This window comes from Leguminivora glycinivorella, chromosome 11, assembly GCF_023078275.1.
Source record: "Leguminivora glycinivorella isolate SPB_JAAS2020 chromosome 11, LegGlyc_1.1, whole genome shotgun sequence".
Taxonomy (NCBI): Eukaryota; Metazoa; Arthropoda; class Insecta; order Lepidoptera; family Tortricidae; genus Leguminivora; species Leguminivora glycinivorella.
Genome location: NC_062981.1, coordinates 14,923,282 through 14,941,404, shown reverse-complemented (window position 1 = coordinate 14,941,404; position 18,123 = coordinate 14,923,282). Strand labels below are relative to the sequence as shown.

The 18,123-nt window shown below is 37.6% G+C and overlaps 1 protein-coding gene across 1 annotated transcript in view; it reads right to left on the bottom strand.

Moving 5' to 3' along the window:
• The window catches only part of LOC125230986 (runt-related transcription factor 1-like), a 68,252-nt gene extending 51,032 nt beyond the window's left edge, over positions 1–17,220 (bottom strand). The window contains exon 1 of the mRNA XM_048136308.1: positions 17,154–17,220. The gene's annotated coding sequence lies outside the window, so the exon portion shown is untranslated. The remainder of the gene's footprint in view (positions 1–17,153) is intronic.
• Positions 17,221–18,123: the final 903 nt, after the last annotated feature.

Genomic DNA, 18,123 nt, shown 5'->3' with positions numbered 1-18,123 from the left:
TTTGTCGTAAACGTTTAGACAATTTGTCGATAATACTGCAGGTGTATCGATAAGTTATGAGGGATGTTTTGATATTAGCTGGCCGAGATAGGAAGTCACGACTTTTGAGTTGCGACATTTGCAACAAGTGTTACTAAATATTTTATCCCTGTTTTTTTAGTTTTCGTTTTACGTTGTTATATGACAGCGCTGTTTGCTTAAGATATCATGTTTTCACAAGACCATGTATAATTTTTTTTATTCAAAATTTTATTTAAAACGTTTTATAGAGTTTTTGTCCTACGTTAATTATATGTTCTTTTCGGTACGATTTGCAAATGTATTGGAGGCCTTATAACAATGGACAAGTTTCATATAGTTTACATTATACTTTATATTTATCAATAACGCCAAAAAAACATCTTCGACGAATTCGACGTTTAAAATTACAGTTAGGCTTGCACTAATCAAAATCATTTTTTAACCGACTTCAAAAAAGGAGGAGGTTCTCAATTCGACTGATTTTTTAGGGTTCCGTAGCCAAAATGGCAAAAACGGAACCCTTATAGTTTCGTCATGTCCGTCTGTCCGTCTGTCCGTCTGTCCGTCTGTCCGTCTGTCCGTCTGTCCGTCTGTCCGTCTGTCACAGCCGATTTACTCGGAAACTATAAGTACTACAGTGATGAAATTTGATGGGAATATGTGTTGTATGAACCGCTACAAAATTATGACACTAAATAGTAAAAAAAAGAATTGGGGGTGGGGCCCCCATACATGTAACTGAGGGATGAAAATTTTTTTTTCGATGTACATACCCGTGTGGGGTATCAATGGAAAGGTCTTTTAAAATGATATAAAGTTTTCTAAAAAACATTTTTCTTAAAGTGAACGGTTTTTGAGATATCAGCTCTCAAAGTCGTAAAAAGTATGTCCCCCCCCTCTATTTTTATAACTACGGGGTATAAAATTCTAAAAAAAATAGAGGTGATGCATGCTAATTAACTCTTTCAACGATTTTTGGTTTGATCAAAGTATCTCTTATAGTTTTTGAGATAGGTTGATTTAACTGTAATTTTGGTTAAGTTATTGGTTTATTATATTTGCTGCTACGGAACCCTTTGTGCGCGAGCCCGACTCGCACTTGGCCGGTTTTTTTTTTGTATGTATGTTACTCGATATCTCCGAGGATCGTGGACCGATTTTCAAAATTTTTTTTTTTGATCGAACGGGTCTAACCCCGAGATGGTCCCATTGGCACCAAGTCGGGGTCTGATGATGGGATCTTGGAGAAATCGAGGGAACTCTTCAAATGTTATAGGCACATGTAATGTTCTTAGTGTATTTTTCAAAGGTACACCAGTATTTACGCCTGATGGTAATAATTTTATGTGGCTGAGCTGATGATGGAAGGTCAACTCCTCAACGGTTAGGAGTTAAAGGATAATTCTTTCACTACTGTACACATATTCGGACTGATACATATAATATCACTAGGAACCACTAATAAAAATCAACAAATAAATTCGCCTTCAAAAAAAGCGTGTTACAAAACACGGAGAAACTAAAAAGCCAAAAATAATAAACTTTCGAATTCTGATTTCTTATCGGATTGCAATAATCTAAACATCCAAATTATAAACAAATCAATTATTTTTGGAGTCGGGGCCAGCCTGCGTATGGTTGGGTGGGGCAAACAGGAAATAGCAAGGCGACGAACAGGTCTGGTACCGACTACAAAAATAATTGATTTGTTTATAATTTGGATGTTTAGATTATTGCAATCCGATAAGAAATCTGAATTCGAAAGTTTATTATTTTTGGCTTTTTAGTTTCTCCGTGTTTTGTAACACGCTTTTTTTGAAGGCGGTTTTATTTTTTCGTTAATTTCATATCCCTACAACATACAATCAAAACAATTCAAAAACAAAACACAGTCGTGATTCCGGTTCCACAGGGCTCATGAATACGATTGCAATAAAATCTTAGCGTAAAACATATAAAGGGCTGAGTCGTAAATAATAAAGCTTGTAGGGCCGCGGGGTTGCGTACGAGAGTGTGTTGCACCCTTTACTGGCTGTTACAATTGATACATGTCTTGATGTTCGTACAGTTGAGTAGACCCGGGTTTTGATGAAAATGGTACTGGTAAAATGGAAAAATTGTTTAGGGGACGACTAATACTTGAAGTTAATAATAATTGGCTAGTCAGCTAAATGATACTGTCTCAATATACCTATTAGTAACTTACAACTTCAGAAGAAACTTTAGTATTAAATGTATTCTACATGTCTGTAATTACAACTATTTGTATGCCACATAGCGAATAATAAGTTGTTAAGGTGCATTGGGGTAATTTCGAATCACAGAAATGCTCGGGTAATTTCGAAAGGGGAATCTTGATATGATGGAAATAATGGTGATTTTATGTGACTTTCGAAATTAGACGACTTTCGGAATTACCCCAATGCACCCTATTGTATTTTTGTACCCATGTTGTTTGTACCTATATTTAAGAAATTAATTATTTGGTATGTAGTCTTATTTTTAAAACAATTTTATCCTTCAAAGCCTACCCTCTAAATATGAAAATAGTCGAAACGAAACGAGTGGTAGATTATCTTGGTAGAAAGCTCAGAAGAATTAAAGAATAAAAGTTCGAAAAATTTTCAATGCACGTTCATCGCAATACATGAGCCCCTGATTTACTCAATCACACATTCGCGTCACATCTGCGCGACTAATAAAAAATTCCTCCCTCCCAATAACATCGATTATCGGACCAATTTTAAAGAGGGAATCAATGGGACAAATTCCTAAGGGTCTCCCAAGGGATACAAGGATAATGATACGGGCAGTGACGGTTACAAATGGGTTAGCAAATGTAATATCCGACCGTCGACCCTAGGTGATATTCAAATGGCGTCTTGGACGCAAGACGGACGCCGGATGTCCTGATTGTGGGACACGGGCTGAATTTGGATGGGGCTGGTTACTTTAACTGGGAAAAGGGAGAAGTGTACATATCAGGATAAATTTGGTAGCGAACCAAAATTCCAAATAATAGATCCAATATCTAAATATATAAAAAAGAGTTTCCTTTCGACCCCTTTTTTGCCAAGAGTGGCACTGAAGCTTTAGTAGTTTCATGTGCTCTGCCTACCCCTTTATGGGATACAGGCGTGATTGTATGTATGTATAAAAAACCGGCCAAGAGCGTGTCGGGCCACGCTCAGTGTAGGGTTCCGTAGTTTTCCGTATTTTTCTCAAAAACTACTGAACCTATCAAGATCAAAACAATTTTCCTAGAAAGTCTTTATAAAGTTCTACTTTTGTGATTTTTTTCATATTTTTTAAACATATGGTTCAAAAGTTAGAGGGGGGGGGGACGCACTTTTTTTCCTTTAGGAGCGATTATTTCCGAAAATATTAATATTATCAAAAAACGATCTTAGTAAACCCTTATTCATTTTTGAATACCTATCCAATAATATATCACACGTTGGGGTTGAAATGAAAAAAATATCAGCCCCCACTTTACATGTAGGGGGAGTACCCTAATAAAACATTTTTTTCCGTTTTTTATTTTTGCACTTTGTCGGCGTGATTGATATACATATTGGTACCAAATTTCAGCTTTCTAGTGCTAACGGTTACTGAGATGGCGAAGACAGACAGACAAGAAGAGAGACAGACATGGCGAAACTATAAGGGTTCCTAGTTGACTACGGAACCCTAAAAAGAGACTAACTCACTGACATATCAATACGCAGCCGAAACCACTGCGGACCGACTTTTGAGTCTCACGCGTTCGAATTCAGAAAATTGACACTGAAAATAATAAGCAAGTCTGTGATGTGTAAGCATACCTAATTAGATTAAGTAGGCTAGATGCTTTATATATGGAAACTGTATTACTCATAATGATCAGCTTATTCTATCTGTATTCTAATCGACATTACATATTGATGCCTTGGAGAGTCAACATGTGTTTCATTTATTAAACTCTACTACATCCCTACCGAATAGAACATGCACCAATAGCTTCGACCAATACATGGCGACCTTGCCAAAGCGTGTCAGCGTGTTGAGGAACTACGACCACTAAGGCTTCTCTGCAGCATTTCGTCGGTTTGCTATTTTCAAGATGGGGAAAACTGTGTCTAGAGTGGAGAAGGAAGAGGTCATCATAGCTCAGGCCGGTCAGGGCAATAGCGCCAGGACGAGTCAGGACATCAGCCACGCGGATGGGCAATCATACATAACGATGGCTATGGGAGTGATGATCACCGTTATCTTCGTCTATCTCGTCTGGAAAAGGATCCACAAGTGTCTGACGCAGAAGATCGAGCGCCAGGCGGCTGCTATGGTGATGCGCAGGCGTGCGTCCGTCTAAGGTGGCGGGCAGCGGCTGTCGTGGGGATTCCTGGAGCGCTGCGGATCGGCAAAGCAGTGTGAGTGTCCTACCACGAACTAAGTGACAAAGACTTTCATCGGACTACCGGAAAAATCATGTAAGTGTAGTGAAGTGACAAAGACTTTCATCGGCCTGCCGGGAAATCATGTAAGTGTAGTGAATTATTTTCCTATGGACTGTAGACCTTATCGTGTGGCGTTATATTAGCTTAAGGCTCGTTATAGTTATGCCAGATGTTTTAGAATTTTATAAGCGCATTAATTATTTTAAGGAATATTTGCTTAAGCTTGGGCCAGTTAGAAGAAGCGAGAAGTTAGGGCAGGAAAAATTTTCGGAAGCAAAGTCGGTTTATAACGAGTATAATGCCTATTTAGAGATTTATATTTCAAAGGTAGAAAAGGGGGAAGTGCCCCTCGACAATAAGGTACAACAGTATATTGCGGAAGTCGAAAGAGCATATGCTAAAATATTGCAACTGTTCGGGGAATCGCAACAATTAATTAATTCAAACATGGGTTCCAAATCGAATTTCGACTTGAAGACGGCAGTCTCTCTTTTGCCCGTCATGGATGATACTGAAAAGGTTTCTTTGCAATTAATCGACGCCATAGAGTTGTATGGGACAATGATAGTCGAAGCTGACATCCCGGTGTTGATAAATTTCGTTTTGAAAACACGTTTGTCTTACAATGCAAAACTGCGGTTAACAGGTACCTATACCACAGTAGCGAGTTTAATTGCAGATATGAAACTTCATCTGCTAACTCGGAGGTCGGATACCGCTTTGCAGAAGCAGTTGCAGACGGCTAGGCAGGCGGGAAAGAGTATAGAGCAGTTCGGTAGAGATTTGGAGGATATTTTTGTCAAGCTGACAATTTCACAAGCCAATGGTGATTCGAGTGCTTACAGTGTTCTAAAACCCCTTAATGAAAGGCAGGCTATTCACAGATTTACCAGTGGTTTGCGAAATGACCGGTTAAGTACGGTAATATCGGCTCGCAATTACACGTCTCTTAAAGACGCAATACAGGGTGCTAAGGATGAAGAGATTGCGATGACACCAACACCCTCAGAGCAGGTGTTCGCGGTGCGCGGTAGGGGTGCAAGAGCCCAAATAGCTTCGGGTCGTGGAAATGTATATTTCAACAGTAGGGTAGGTGCAGCGAGACACCCGCAGTACGAGTACAGGAAAACCGAAGGACGCGCTTCCTACTTGCCCAGAGGCAGAGGCGGTGGCGCTTTCAGGGGTGGTTTACGCGGCCATGGATATCGTAAGAGCTACGGGCATAATGGTAACGGTTTCGGACCCCGTAAGCCCCATAATAAGCAGTACGTAAACACGGCTCGTGAGTGCAATGACACGAACGAGTCACCAGCCAGATCGTCTGATCTTCAGTTTTTTCGTAACTAACACCTTACCTTATATTATGGCCTTCGGTAACGTGAATTCAGTTCAGCTTCACGTAAATGGAAAGTCGTTGACATGGCTATTGGACACCGGAGCGTCATTGAGTGCAGTCAAGTATGGTTCGATAAGACCAACAGCTCCGATGATTCACCCACACACAACAAACGTAAATGGGCTAGGCGGTGTAATTACATCTGTTGGTTACAGCTATCTCGATTTATTTTATGAGACAAATGAATCATTTAGTCACAAATTTCATGTTTTTGAAAATTTACCGGTTGACGCGGACGGGATCCTGGGTCAGGATTTCTTAAAAAAATATAGAGGCAATATAGATTTTGAAACGGACGTTTTGAAATTGAAAAACGGTAACCGCACATCCTTTATACCGGTACGCGTTTACTCTACACATAGCAGTAACGAACAATCATTCATTGAGTTACCTTCGCGAAGTGAAATTTTTGTAAAAGTTCCCATTAATGTCGCGGGAGATTTTGTTGTTTATGCCAGCGAAGTATGCGAGGGTATTTTCATAGCAAATTCTTTGTCTAGAAGTACGGATGGTAATTTGACTGTTAAACTATTGAACACGCGAGAGCAGGTTGTGAGGATTAAGTGTGTTACTCCCGAAATTAGGCGACTGGAGGAATTTGACGTTCTTAATTTTGATGAATGTCCAAATAACGCCGAAAGAGTGAAACTGTTGCTTTCTTTGTTAAAATTGAATTATTTAAATTCGGAAGAAAACGCCAGCATCTCAAGTATTTGCGCTAAGTTTGCCGATATTTTTCACCTACCAGGTGATAAGCTGAATACCATGAACCTTTACGAACAAAAAATCCATTTAAAGCCTAATGAATCTCCAGTTTACAGTAAGCCATACAGATTGCCTCACTCTCAAAAAGCGGAAATTAAAAAACAAATCGATCAAATGTTACGAGATGACATAATCGAAGAGTCCTATTCGGAATGGGCTAGTCCTTTGTTAATAGTACCTAAAAAAGCAGATTCCAGCGGGGAAAAGAAATGGAGGGTCGTAATTGACTACAGAAAAGTTAACGAGCGTATAGAGAACGACAAATTTCCATTACCGAATATTACCGAGATATTGGATTCACTGTCTGGTGCAATTTATTTCAGCACCTTGGACCTTAATCAAGGATACTATCAAGTAAAACTCGACCCTAAGAGTAGGCAATACACGGCATTTTTGGCTGATAAGCACTACCAAATGAAGCGCCTCCCAATGGGTCTAAAAACGAGTGCTAGTGCGTTTAGCAGAGCGATGACAGTTGCAATGACGGGTTTGAATTACTTACAATGTATCGTTTACCTTGACGATATTATCGTCATGGGACGAAATCTTCAGGAGCATAGCAAAAATTTAATAGACGTATTTTCGAGGCTGAGGAAAGTCAACTTTAAACTTAACCCACTAAAATGTACGTTTCTAAAAAAGGAAATTTTATATTTAGGCCATTTAGTTACGTCAGATGGAATCAAACCAGATCCAAGCAAAATTTTAGCGATTAAAAATTATCCAACTCCAAAAATGACCAGCTTAATATAACAGCTAATATGACAGCTTAATATGACAGCTATATATAGCTCATAATGATCAGCTTATTCTATCTGTATTCTAATCGACATTACATATTGATGCCTTGGAGAGTCAACATGTGTTTCATTTATTAAACTCTACTACATCCCTACCGAATAGAACATGCACCAATAGCTTCGACCAATACAAGTCACCGTTTTCAACAGCTATTTTAGTGACAAAATCCCCTATGCGAGATTCAAAAATAGTTCAAATATATTTATTTCTCTAAGATTACAAATCACTTAAGCGAGAAACAAACAACATTTAAGTAATTACATAAATTACAAGTAAGCCATAAGCGAGCAAAACATTAATTATACTAAAATTAAAATTTACAATTTCATCAATTTATGTACCTATTTAATAAAAATGGATGTCGGTATTTTTAAATTCAATTCTTAAAACTACTCGAGCATTTTGGTTAGCGACACAGCTGAGCTGATAACGCGCGGCGAGCATGCGGTCGACCGGTTGTTGCAACTATTTATAAGGCGGGATACACATTAGGGATTAGTGGTGATATTTTTTTAAAAGATAAAAATAATTATGCGTTTACATTTGAAATGGTTTATACAATGTTAAAATTAATAATATAGTATTAATCGTTGTTATTAATTTAAGGAGCATAATACTCAGTTAATTTATGGTTATTCATTTATTATTACGATAAATATTAATATTACATATATATTCCTTAATGTTTTTATCCGTTTAAATGTAAAAATCGCCCTCCTGGTCCTAGAGATTTTCACAAATTTAGCAACCTTATGAGGAGTAGAGGAGCGCTGAAAAAAGGACTTTTCAAAATTCACCTCCTAAGGGTTCGAAATAGGGGTCCAAAGTTTGTATGATAAAACAAGATTAGTTTGACTATTTTATTCGAAACATTACAGGGGTATGGCTAAATGTATATTATGACGTTAGCACGTGGGAACAGTCGCGGACAAAAGCTAGCTATCCTGCAAAATAATGAAAAACGGCTACAAACTTGAGTCCATTGAAAGTGTAATAGTTATCTAAATATATAAAAGAAGAAGCTGACTGACTGACTGACTGACTGACTGACTGACTGACTGACTGACTGACTGACTGACTGACTGACTGACATATCAACGCACAGCCGAAACCGCTGGTCCTAGAGATTTCAAATTTGGCACGTAGGTTCCTTATGTAGTGTAGAGGAGCACTAAGAAAGGATTTTCCAAAATTCACCTCCTAAGGGGGTCAAATGGGGGTTCAAAGTTTGTATGGGGAAACAAGATTAGTTTGACTATTTTATTCGAAACTTCACAGGAAGATTCCTTAAGACATATGACTGAAAACGTGTTTCAGGTTTTTTGAAAATTTAACCCCTAAAAGGGTGAAAAGGGGGTGATAAAGTCAAAAAATCAATATGGGTATCGTTTTTATGATTTATCGGGTCGCTGATCACGATAAATACAACGTTTTTAAAATCTAACGAGGCGGAAGTGAAATACCTTCTCCCCTGTTGTGGTGCAATGGGGTTTAAATATCAAAAATATATATAAAAGAAGATATTGACTGACTGACTGACATCAACGCACAGCCGAAACCGCTGGTCCTAGAGATTTCAAATTTGGCACGTAGGTTTCTTATGTAGTGTAGAGGAGCACTAAGAAAGGATTTTCCAAAATTCACCTCCTAAGGGGGTCAAATGGGCGTTCAAAGTTTGTATGGGGAAACAAGATTAGTTTGACTATTTTATTCGAAACTTCACAGGAAGATTCCTTAAGACATATGACTGAATACGTGTTTCAGGTTTTTTGAAAATTTAACCCCTAAAAGGGTGAAAAGGGGGTGATAAAGTCAAAAATCAATATGGGTATCGTTTTTATGGTTTATCGATAGGGATAGGGATAGGGATAGGGATAGGGATAGGGATAGGGATAGGGATAGGGATAGGGATAGGGATAGGGATAGGGATAGGGATAGGGATAGGGATAGGGATAGGGATAGGGATAGGGATAGGGATAGGGATAGGGATAGGGATAGGGATAGGGATAGGGATAGGGATAGGGATAGGGATAGGGATAGGGATAGGGATAGGGATAGGGATAGGGATAGGGATAGGGATAGGGATAGGATAGGGATAGGGATAGGGATAGGGATAGGGATAGGGATAGGGATAGGGATAGGGATAGGGATAGGGATAGGGATAGGATAGGGATAGGGATAGGGATAGGGATAGGGATAGGGATAGGGATAGGGATAGGGATAGGGATAGGGATAGGGATAGGATAGGATAGGGATAGGGATAGGGATAGGGATAGGATAGGGATAGGGATAGGGATAGGGATAGGGATAGGGATAGGGATAGGGATAGGGATAGGGATAGGGATAGGGATAGGGATAGGGATAGGGATAGGGATAGGGATAGGGATAGGGATAGGATAGGGATAGGGATAGGGATAGGGATAGGGATAGGGATAGGGATAGGGATAGGGATAGGGATAGGGATAGGGATAGGGATAGGGATAGGGATAGGGATAGGGATAGGGATAGGGATAGGGATAGGGATAGGGATAGGGATAGGGATAGGGATAGGGATAGGGATAGGGATAGGGATAGGGATAGGGATAGGGATAGGGATAGGGATAGGGATAGGGATAGGGATAGGGATAGGGATAGGGATAGGGATAGGGATAGGGATAGGGATAGGGATAGGGACGAGACGGGGATGGGGACGGGGACAAGGATACAGATAGGGACGGGGATAAGAATAGGGATTGGGGGCGTCAGGTGGCTCAGCGGGAAGGGATTAGTAAGTAGGCATCGGCGAGTATCCTGCATCCGTGATAACTATTATATTCAATGTGCTGTAAGAAGATCGTTGTTTGCTTGCCTTTTATATGTTTACATTTGCAATAAGTATAAGCAAAATGGAAAAAATTGTAAGCGATAATGCAAGGAAGTACTTTTTACCCTACCGACCATAGCGTCGAGATACTGGCTATGTGGGTTGTATGAAGTTTCCCCAGTATAAATATTTATATAGGTAAAATACATACATATTCGTACCTACTACCTACGCTGTGGTCGCTGTGTAACAATTCTACAATCATTGCAAGAATTTCTTTTAAAACAATAGTAATATGTGTAAGGTACAGTCAGCCAAAAAGCAGTGTAAGGTTCTTGGCTGACCGTACAGCAAATAGATCAGTTACAATGGCACCCCAGTCGAGAATTGCCCCGCTTTACCTTAATCGAAATAATCGCGGACAGATGTACCTACAAAGAAACCTACGGATCCAAATGAAAATCTTATTCTTTTGTAAAAGTTTCAATAAGAATACTTTTATTACGCGGGCGAAGCCGCGGGTAAAAGCTAGTTTGTTATACAAGGGGGCAAAGTTGTATTTTAACGCCGAGTGTGGAATTGAAAAACGAGCAAGTGAAAGGATTCTATAGTTGAACCACGAGCGAAGCGAGTGGTTCGAGAATAGAATCCTGACTTGCGAGTTTTTTAACACACGAGAAGTAAAATACATTTTCTCCTCACTAGCTCGGAAACACGTGTTTTGTCCTTTAATACCAGCGGGTAAAAACGCATTTTATCCACTAGTGGGTAAAGTAATTTGACCTTGTATAAAGTCAAATTAACTGCTTTAAAATTGATAAAAGTAGGTGAATCTACTAATAAAGATGATTTACCACCTGTGAAACTACTGGAAGCAGTGATAAACGCATTTTTTGCGTTGTAGTTTCCTCGCTATAGTGAGGCGAAAAGTTTTGTGTTACACTCGGGTGCAAATGTATTTTACTTCTCCTGTGTTAAAAAACTCGCAAGTTCAGGATTCTATTCTCGAACCACTCGCTTCGCTCGTGGTTCAACTATAAAATCCTTTCACTTGCTCGTTTTTCAATTCCACACTCGGCGTTAAAATACAACTTTGCCCCCTTGTATAACAAATAACTATTGCACCCGAGTGTAACACAAAACTTTTCCCCTCACGTATAGCGAGGACACTACAACGCAAAAAATGCGTTTATCACTGCTTCCAGTAGTTCCACAGGTGGTAAATCATCTTTATTACTAGATTCACCTACTTTTATCAATTTTAAAGCAGTTAATTTGACTTTATTCGAGGTCAAATTACTTTACCCACTAGTGATAAAATGCGTTTTTACCGGCTGGTATTAAAGGACAAAACACGTGTTTCCGAGCTAGTGAGGGGAAAAAGAAATGCCTAAACAATTGCTTTCAATAATATGTTGCACGCCGAAGACCGCAAACATATCTGCATGATCTTATTTAAAGAGCCATAAGGGCATGATTTCTACGACCAACATACTTTATACAACGAAGAGGACAATGGTAAAATAATATCATTTAAAAAAAGTCGAGTAACCTTTTCAAATAACATAATTAAGGGCTGGTTTTTCAATCGCCAAATAAATAATATCTGTCAGATAAATGTTAGCTGTCATTGTCATTTATACGTGTGATGAAAAGGATAGTGATAACTTTATCTGATAGATATATTTATCTGGCGATTGAAAAACCGGCCCTAAGTATATCTTACGTGGAAAGACTGAACCTCTCAAAACTTTGTAGTAAGCTTTTTTAATGTGTCCCTAGTACATTTAGTTAACCGACCGTTAAAAAAAACAATAAGGCACCCTAACCAGAGATTAAAAGTTTTAATCTCAAGCACCCCAGCGCATAAACAAGATGGCACAATCAGCCTGTTAAAGAAGAATGCGCGGCACGCGGGCGACGTCATTTATTAGACGCACCCTGTAGTCTGTACCCGACGCTAGTGGTTTTACATTTCTGGGTACGTAGCCGTATGGTACAAACGCTCACGAAACGAAACGCTCGTAGATATCTATCTCTATCGCTCTTGCGTATTGGCGCGACAGAGCCAGAGTACTTTCACGGCGTTTCGTTTTCGTTTCGCGTCGCAAAAAAGCCATTCGGCTACGCACACTGGAAATATTCTCATCACTGCGATCGAAGACTACAGTGTGTTACCACCGTGGGCAGGGCATTTATTAAAACCAATAATAATATGGTTCATTAGCTAGCGTTTGCACGTATCAGCAAGTCATAGTCATTTTCCGAAATCCACACATTCAATGTACCGCGTCCACTTCGTATTTGTCATTACTCACATCGCTCACACTGCTTGTAATCAAATATTTGTTATAAAGTCAACATATTTGTTTATTAATTAAATTAAAGGCATGGTTTATTTAAATAACTATGTTAAATTACGCTCCCTTATAAAAAGCCTGCTTGCTGAGTAAACTGTATTACTCCGTAAAAGACAAATAAAGACTAAAAAAGCTTATCTTGAACTATAATTAAATGTATGTACCTCTATACATACATACATACATATAATCACGCCTGTATCCCATAAAGGGGTAGGCAGAGCACATGAACTACTAAGTTTCAGTGCCACTCTTGGCAAAAAAGGGTTGAAAAAATTGGAATTGTGACATTGCAGTGACAGGTTTCCAGCCTCTCGCCTACGCCACAATTGAACCCATATCCCACAGTCGACTTCTACGACACCCACGGGAAGAAAGGGGGTGGTGAAATTCTTAACCCGTCACCACACGGGTAACCTCTATATTCGTTTAAATGGCGCTTATATTCATATTCAACAACATTAGAAAAGAGATAATTATGGATGAATTGTTTAACTTGAAATATTTTAACCCTGTGTTGACAGATAGCAGTCAATGCAACATGACTACAAATTTTACTGTGACAAATCATGTAGGGTCAATCATGAAGCGTTACGTTATAGTTACAAATACATACGTAAATTTAGTTTCCAACTATGCCAACTAAAATCTTTTTGTTTTCAACTGACACAAAGTAGGTACTCGCACATACTTACATCAATAGAATAGCACTTGTTCTTCAAAAAAAAATTTTTTTTCTAAGGGATACCAATTAGCCAATTAAAAACATAAGCTATCAACATAATTAAAGTAGAGGTATAAAAAGCACATCGCTCCCCTAACCCTTCCACTGCCGGTATAAGCCCGTAAAGCGCATCTCCATAATACGCATAAATCTACTAACGCGCAACGACCTCCGTATATGTACTACTAGTTGATAGAGAACATTGACAAATGATATTTACTTCGTCAGCATCGCACAAATGACTTGCTTTTTGTTTTTTTTGTCACACTGGTTTATGTAGGTACATTAAGTACAATATTACATACATAATAAATGGATTAATTAGTGTGAGAGGACCGTAATCATAACATTAAAGTCATTGTCAAGTTTTTGACGGCACATGTCAAAACAAATAACATTAGGAAGTGATAAAGGATGCCACACACATGTTCAGTAATTAAATAATAAAATTTTTTTAATAATTCGATAACCGTAAGAGTTACTTAAGACGCTAGTTACTTAGAGAAATTAATTGTATTTGAACTAAATAATCTTCCCTTAAAATTAACGGAATTCAATAAAAACACGGTGTAGATACAATTTTCTTTAGCTTTAAATATATATATTTTTAATCATAACTATTTTCCTATGAGTGATGATAAAATTATAAAATATTCTAAACTTCTTGTCGTAAATTTCGCACTTACACACATACCCCTTGTGATACAATCTGCCTACTGTTTTTATGAAATAGGGTCATTAGGGTCACTTGCACGTCATGCACCACCGAAAATGCAGGGTCAACCCGAGGTCAACTCACCATTAACCTTGAGTTAAGCGGGTGGTGCAAGTGGCCCTTAGTCTAGTACATGCATGTCTTTGCATTTGAGTTTAATAATTAATAACACTGCATTAGGGTAAAGCACTCTTAAAACAAACGGGTAGTATGTACGTGATGTTTAAAATTTAATATCTATAGGTATTTGTGTTTCAATATTAATGACAAACAGTCTAACTATAGCTCCCGGACCTATACACTAACAGCGCTTCGCAGCGCTAAAACCGTGTACTCCAATAATTCACTTATATAATACTAGCTTTTTCCCGCGACTTCGCTCGCGTTAGAAAGAGACAAAAAGTAGCCTATGTCACTCTCCATCCCTTCAACTATCTCCACTTAAAAAATCACGTCAATTCGTCGCTCCGTTTTGCCGTGAAAGACGGACAAACAAACAGACACACACACTTTCCCATTTATAATATTAGTATGGATTTTAATTAATTTTCCAAGTGTAAAAATTAAACAATAATCACTTCCTGGCAGTCGGGTAAAACTCATGAAAGTCATGAAGTACTTAATGTAATAATGTAAGGAGATAATGTAATTTTCTAATTAAATGCAAAAGTACTGACTGATGATTTCACAATAGAGAGTAGACACAGTAATTAAATAAATAAATAAATAAATATTGGGGGACACCTTACACAGATCAACTTAGCCCCAAACTAAGCAAAGCTTGTACTATGGGTGCTAAGCGACGATATATTTACATACTTAAATAGATAAATACATATAAAACATCCATGACTCAGAAACAAATATCTGTGCTCATCACACAAATAAATGCCCTTACCGGGATTCGAACCTGGAACCGCGGCTCAGCAGGCAGGGTCACTACCGACTGAGCCAGACCAACAAATAAACAACAATATGAGTTAGGTGCTGAAGCAGTTTTTGAAACTAACAATTTTATTTTATTAAATCACGCTATCAGTTTCTACCAAAGAGGATCGAGTATTATAAAGAGTTACTGTCGAAGTAAAATGTGTAATCACAGTGCATAGACTGCCATCTCTCGACACAAGCTTAAAGCTTTTGAACCTCAGTTTTGACAATTTGGCCCATATTCTTAGCTTGATATGTGTTAAAATGTCAAATAAGTAATATTAATATTAGCACCATCTAGCTGAGCGTACTCCAAAGGTGTAACGCTTTTTTTCTTAGACATTATCTGTCTATACGGAGTTATATATGTTTTTGGTTTCTACTAAACTTTATATTTCATACTAATTTTACGCACAACTGTACCTATAAGTAAAGGCGTGTACACATCAGCTTCTTCATTTATCTCCGACTGACTTCCAAATTCAAAACATTCAATGTTCGAAATTCAAATGCCGCGAAAACAAGTCGGGGGCGCGAACAATGCTGACACGAAAATCAAATACGTCTTAACTACTTTCAAAAAACCATTGGAGTATGCAACGTATTTTGACGGTGTAAGGTAATAATTTGAATGAATTTTCAAGTGGATTAGGGCGTATGGTTAAAAGGGTAAAATGTGAACCCGATGAAGGAATTATCTTACACGGGCTCCCCTCTGTCGTTATCACGGTGCGAATTAAAATTAAATCACGTTATTGATTTTAGATCGGATTGACAGGTTTATTGTTAGAGTCGCGTGACTTTGTGCGTCCTAAATTTTATATGTTAACAAAATTTTCAATACAAATATTTTTTTTATATTTTTAATGTTGTTTAAATTTTAAACATACATACTTAGGTAATAAAGTGTTAGATATACCATATGATACATACATTAATAAAATAAAATAAATTAACAAATTATTACAAAAGCTCGGTTGGTTTTCAAACGTAAACGATCACTCAGTATTTTTTTTACATAAAATAATCTACCACGACATAAAATACAGTACACAAAAAAATAAGTGTAATGTAAATAATAAAAATGCAAAACTGTCTCTATAGATATCAAAATATTGTTTTCAGTACAGATGGTGCTTTTTACGCACTAGTGCGAGAAGTGGGTCATTATATGTCAGGTCGAAACTTCGGATGGCCATCTGTACTGAAAAACGTCGTACGATACACGTGGGAAAAGGAAATTCGTGACTCGTGTCGATTTAAAACACTCCCTTCGGTCGTGTTTTAAGTTCGGTTCCTTTTTTTCGTACTTGTATCGTAATGTACTATTATATCTCTTAGTAATATAATTTATTGAACTTTTATTGTATAAAACCAAGAACATTGTCACCCAAAAGTGGGACGTACGTCGTTTCGCACGCGGCAATTACAGGTAAAGTTGCCCTTAATGGCAGTTGCCTCGCTTTTTAACAACTTCCCGCCGAGGTCCGCTCCGTGGATCTGTTCTATGAGTTTACGATTGGTTTCCAACCTTGTTACTTAATAATTGCGTTTACATGAACTTCGTCTTTATTCTTTCTTACAAAAGTTTTATATTTTTCATGCAAATGTGTTATTTGTATTTTTAGTTTAATAACAAAGTATTTCTATGAAATATTTTTTTAGTACGTAATAATCAAATAGTTTTTGGTCACACGTCAAAATTATTGTTCTAAATAATATCTTTAAAATATTTTCTGAGGTGCGCAAATGATAATATATGTTCCAAACTATGACTTTAAACATAATGTAAATTAATAATCTGAACTAAATATAACTAAACGTAAATTATTTTATCAGTTAAATTTTAACACTGAAATAACAAAAAAAATGTTTATTAAATTAATTACTTGCCTCATATATAAATTTACATTATAAAAAATAACAGTTACTTTATAAACTCAATTTCGATTTACCAAAATTCAAGACTAATCATTTACAAAAAAATAAAATTAAACATAATCACCCATATATTAAAGTTGTAATTACTTAGAGAAAGCGGTTTATCACGTGTGCCTTATCTGCGAAGTTTAATCGCCAGTGTGCGCCCGGGCTAATGAGTCTGCGGTCGCGCGCCTTACCCAACTTCCAACTAACTTTACAATTATACCCTTACAGTCGAACACAGAAGAAAAAAATAACAAACTTTTTTTTTTCATTTACCTGGATAAAAAAATCCTTAGCCACAAAACACTGCACTGAAAGTTGCAACCGCGAAGGCGCGCGTCTGCCGCCGAATCGTGGTCGACATTAAAACCTTAGCGGGAAAGAAACCGTCCCCTTATTACGTCTCGAAAGAAATTCGCACACAGAGCCAGCGCGAAAGAAGTCCACCCACACAGACGCGGGGGAAATACACGGCACAGGGTAAGATGGGGGGACGGTGCGCCTGTGTGCGTGGGGTAGGATAGAAATAAGTATTAAAAGAGATAGTTGGGCTAGTACCTTGCACATGAGCCGTACAGTCACTTCCATATATTAATAGACTTTAGAAACTTAATATAAATAAATTACCCATAAATACTGATTACTTATCAGGTTGACTGTACCTACGCTATCAGGGAAATAATACTGTAAAAAAGGAAAAAGTTTTTAATGGTTCTTTAAAAATTTAGATTTTCATTTGTCCTTTTACAAATAGACATTACCTACTCCAGAAGAATTTCTAATTGTGACAGAACTTCCAATAACATACAACATGAGTAAAGAAATAGTCCTTAGTTACGTATATCCAAAGGGTTTAAAAAAAAACAAATTTAAAAAATACTTACTCTTCTATTACGTAGCACCTATAACTTATTATTATTACACACCTATAAAATGCTCGAATATTATAGTTTTACACTGCCAAGGCAGTCGAGGTAAGGTAATTAAGTTTCTCTCTCTGAAATCGCCAGTGGTTTATAATAATGTCTAACCCGTTCACTGCCAAGAACACGTTAAGTGTGTTCACCGTGTAAGTGCGCTTGGCACTGAAAGTGTTAATGTCTCGTACATGTGGCGTATTATGATCGAAATAACAGAAGCTTCGATTGTCACATCCCAAATACATCACTTGAGAAGAAAAAAACACCAATTTTTTTTTGTTAAGGTAGGTCCATTTTATTTTTTTTTTTTATTGATTTGGGAAACA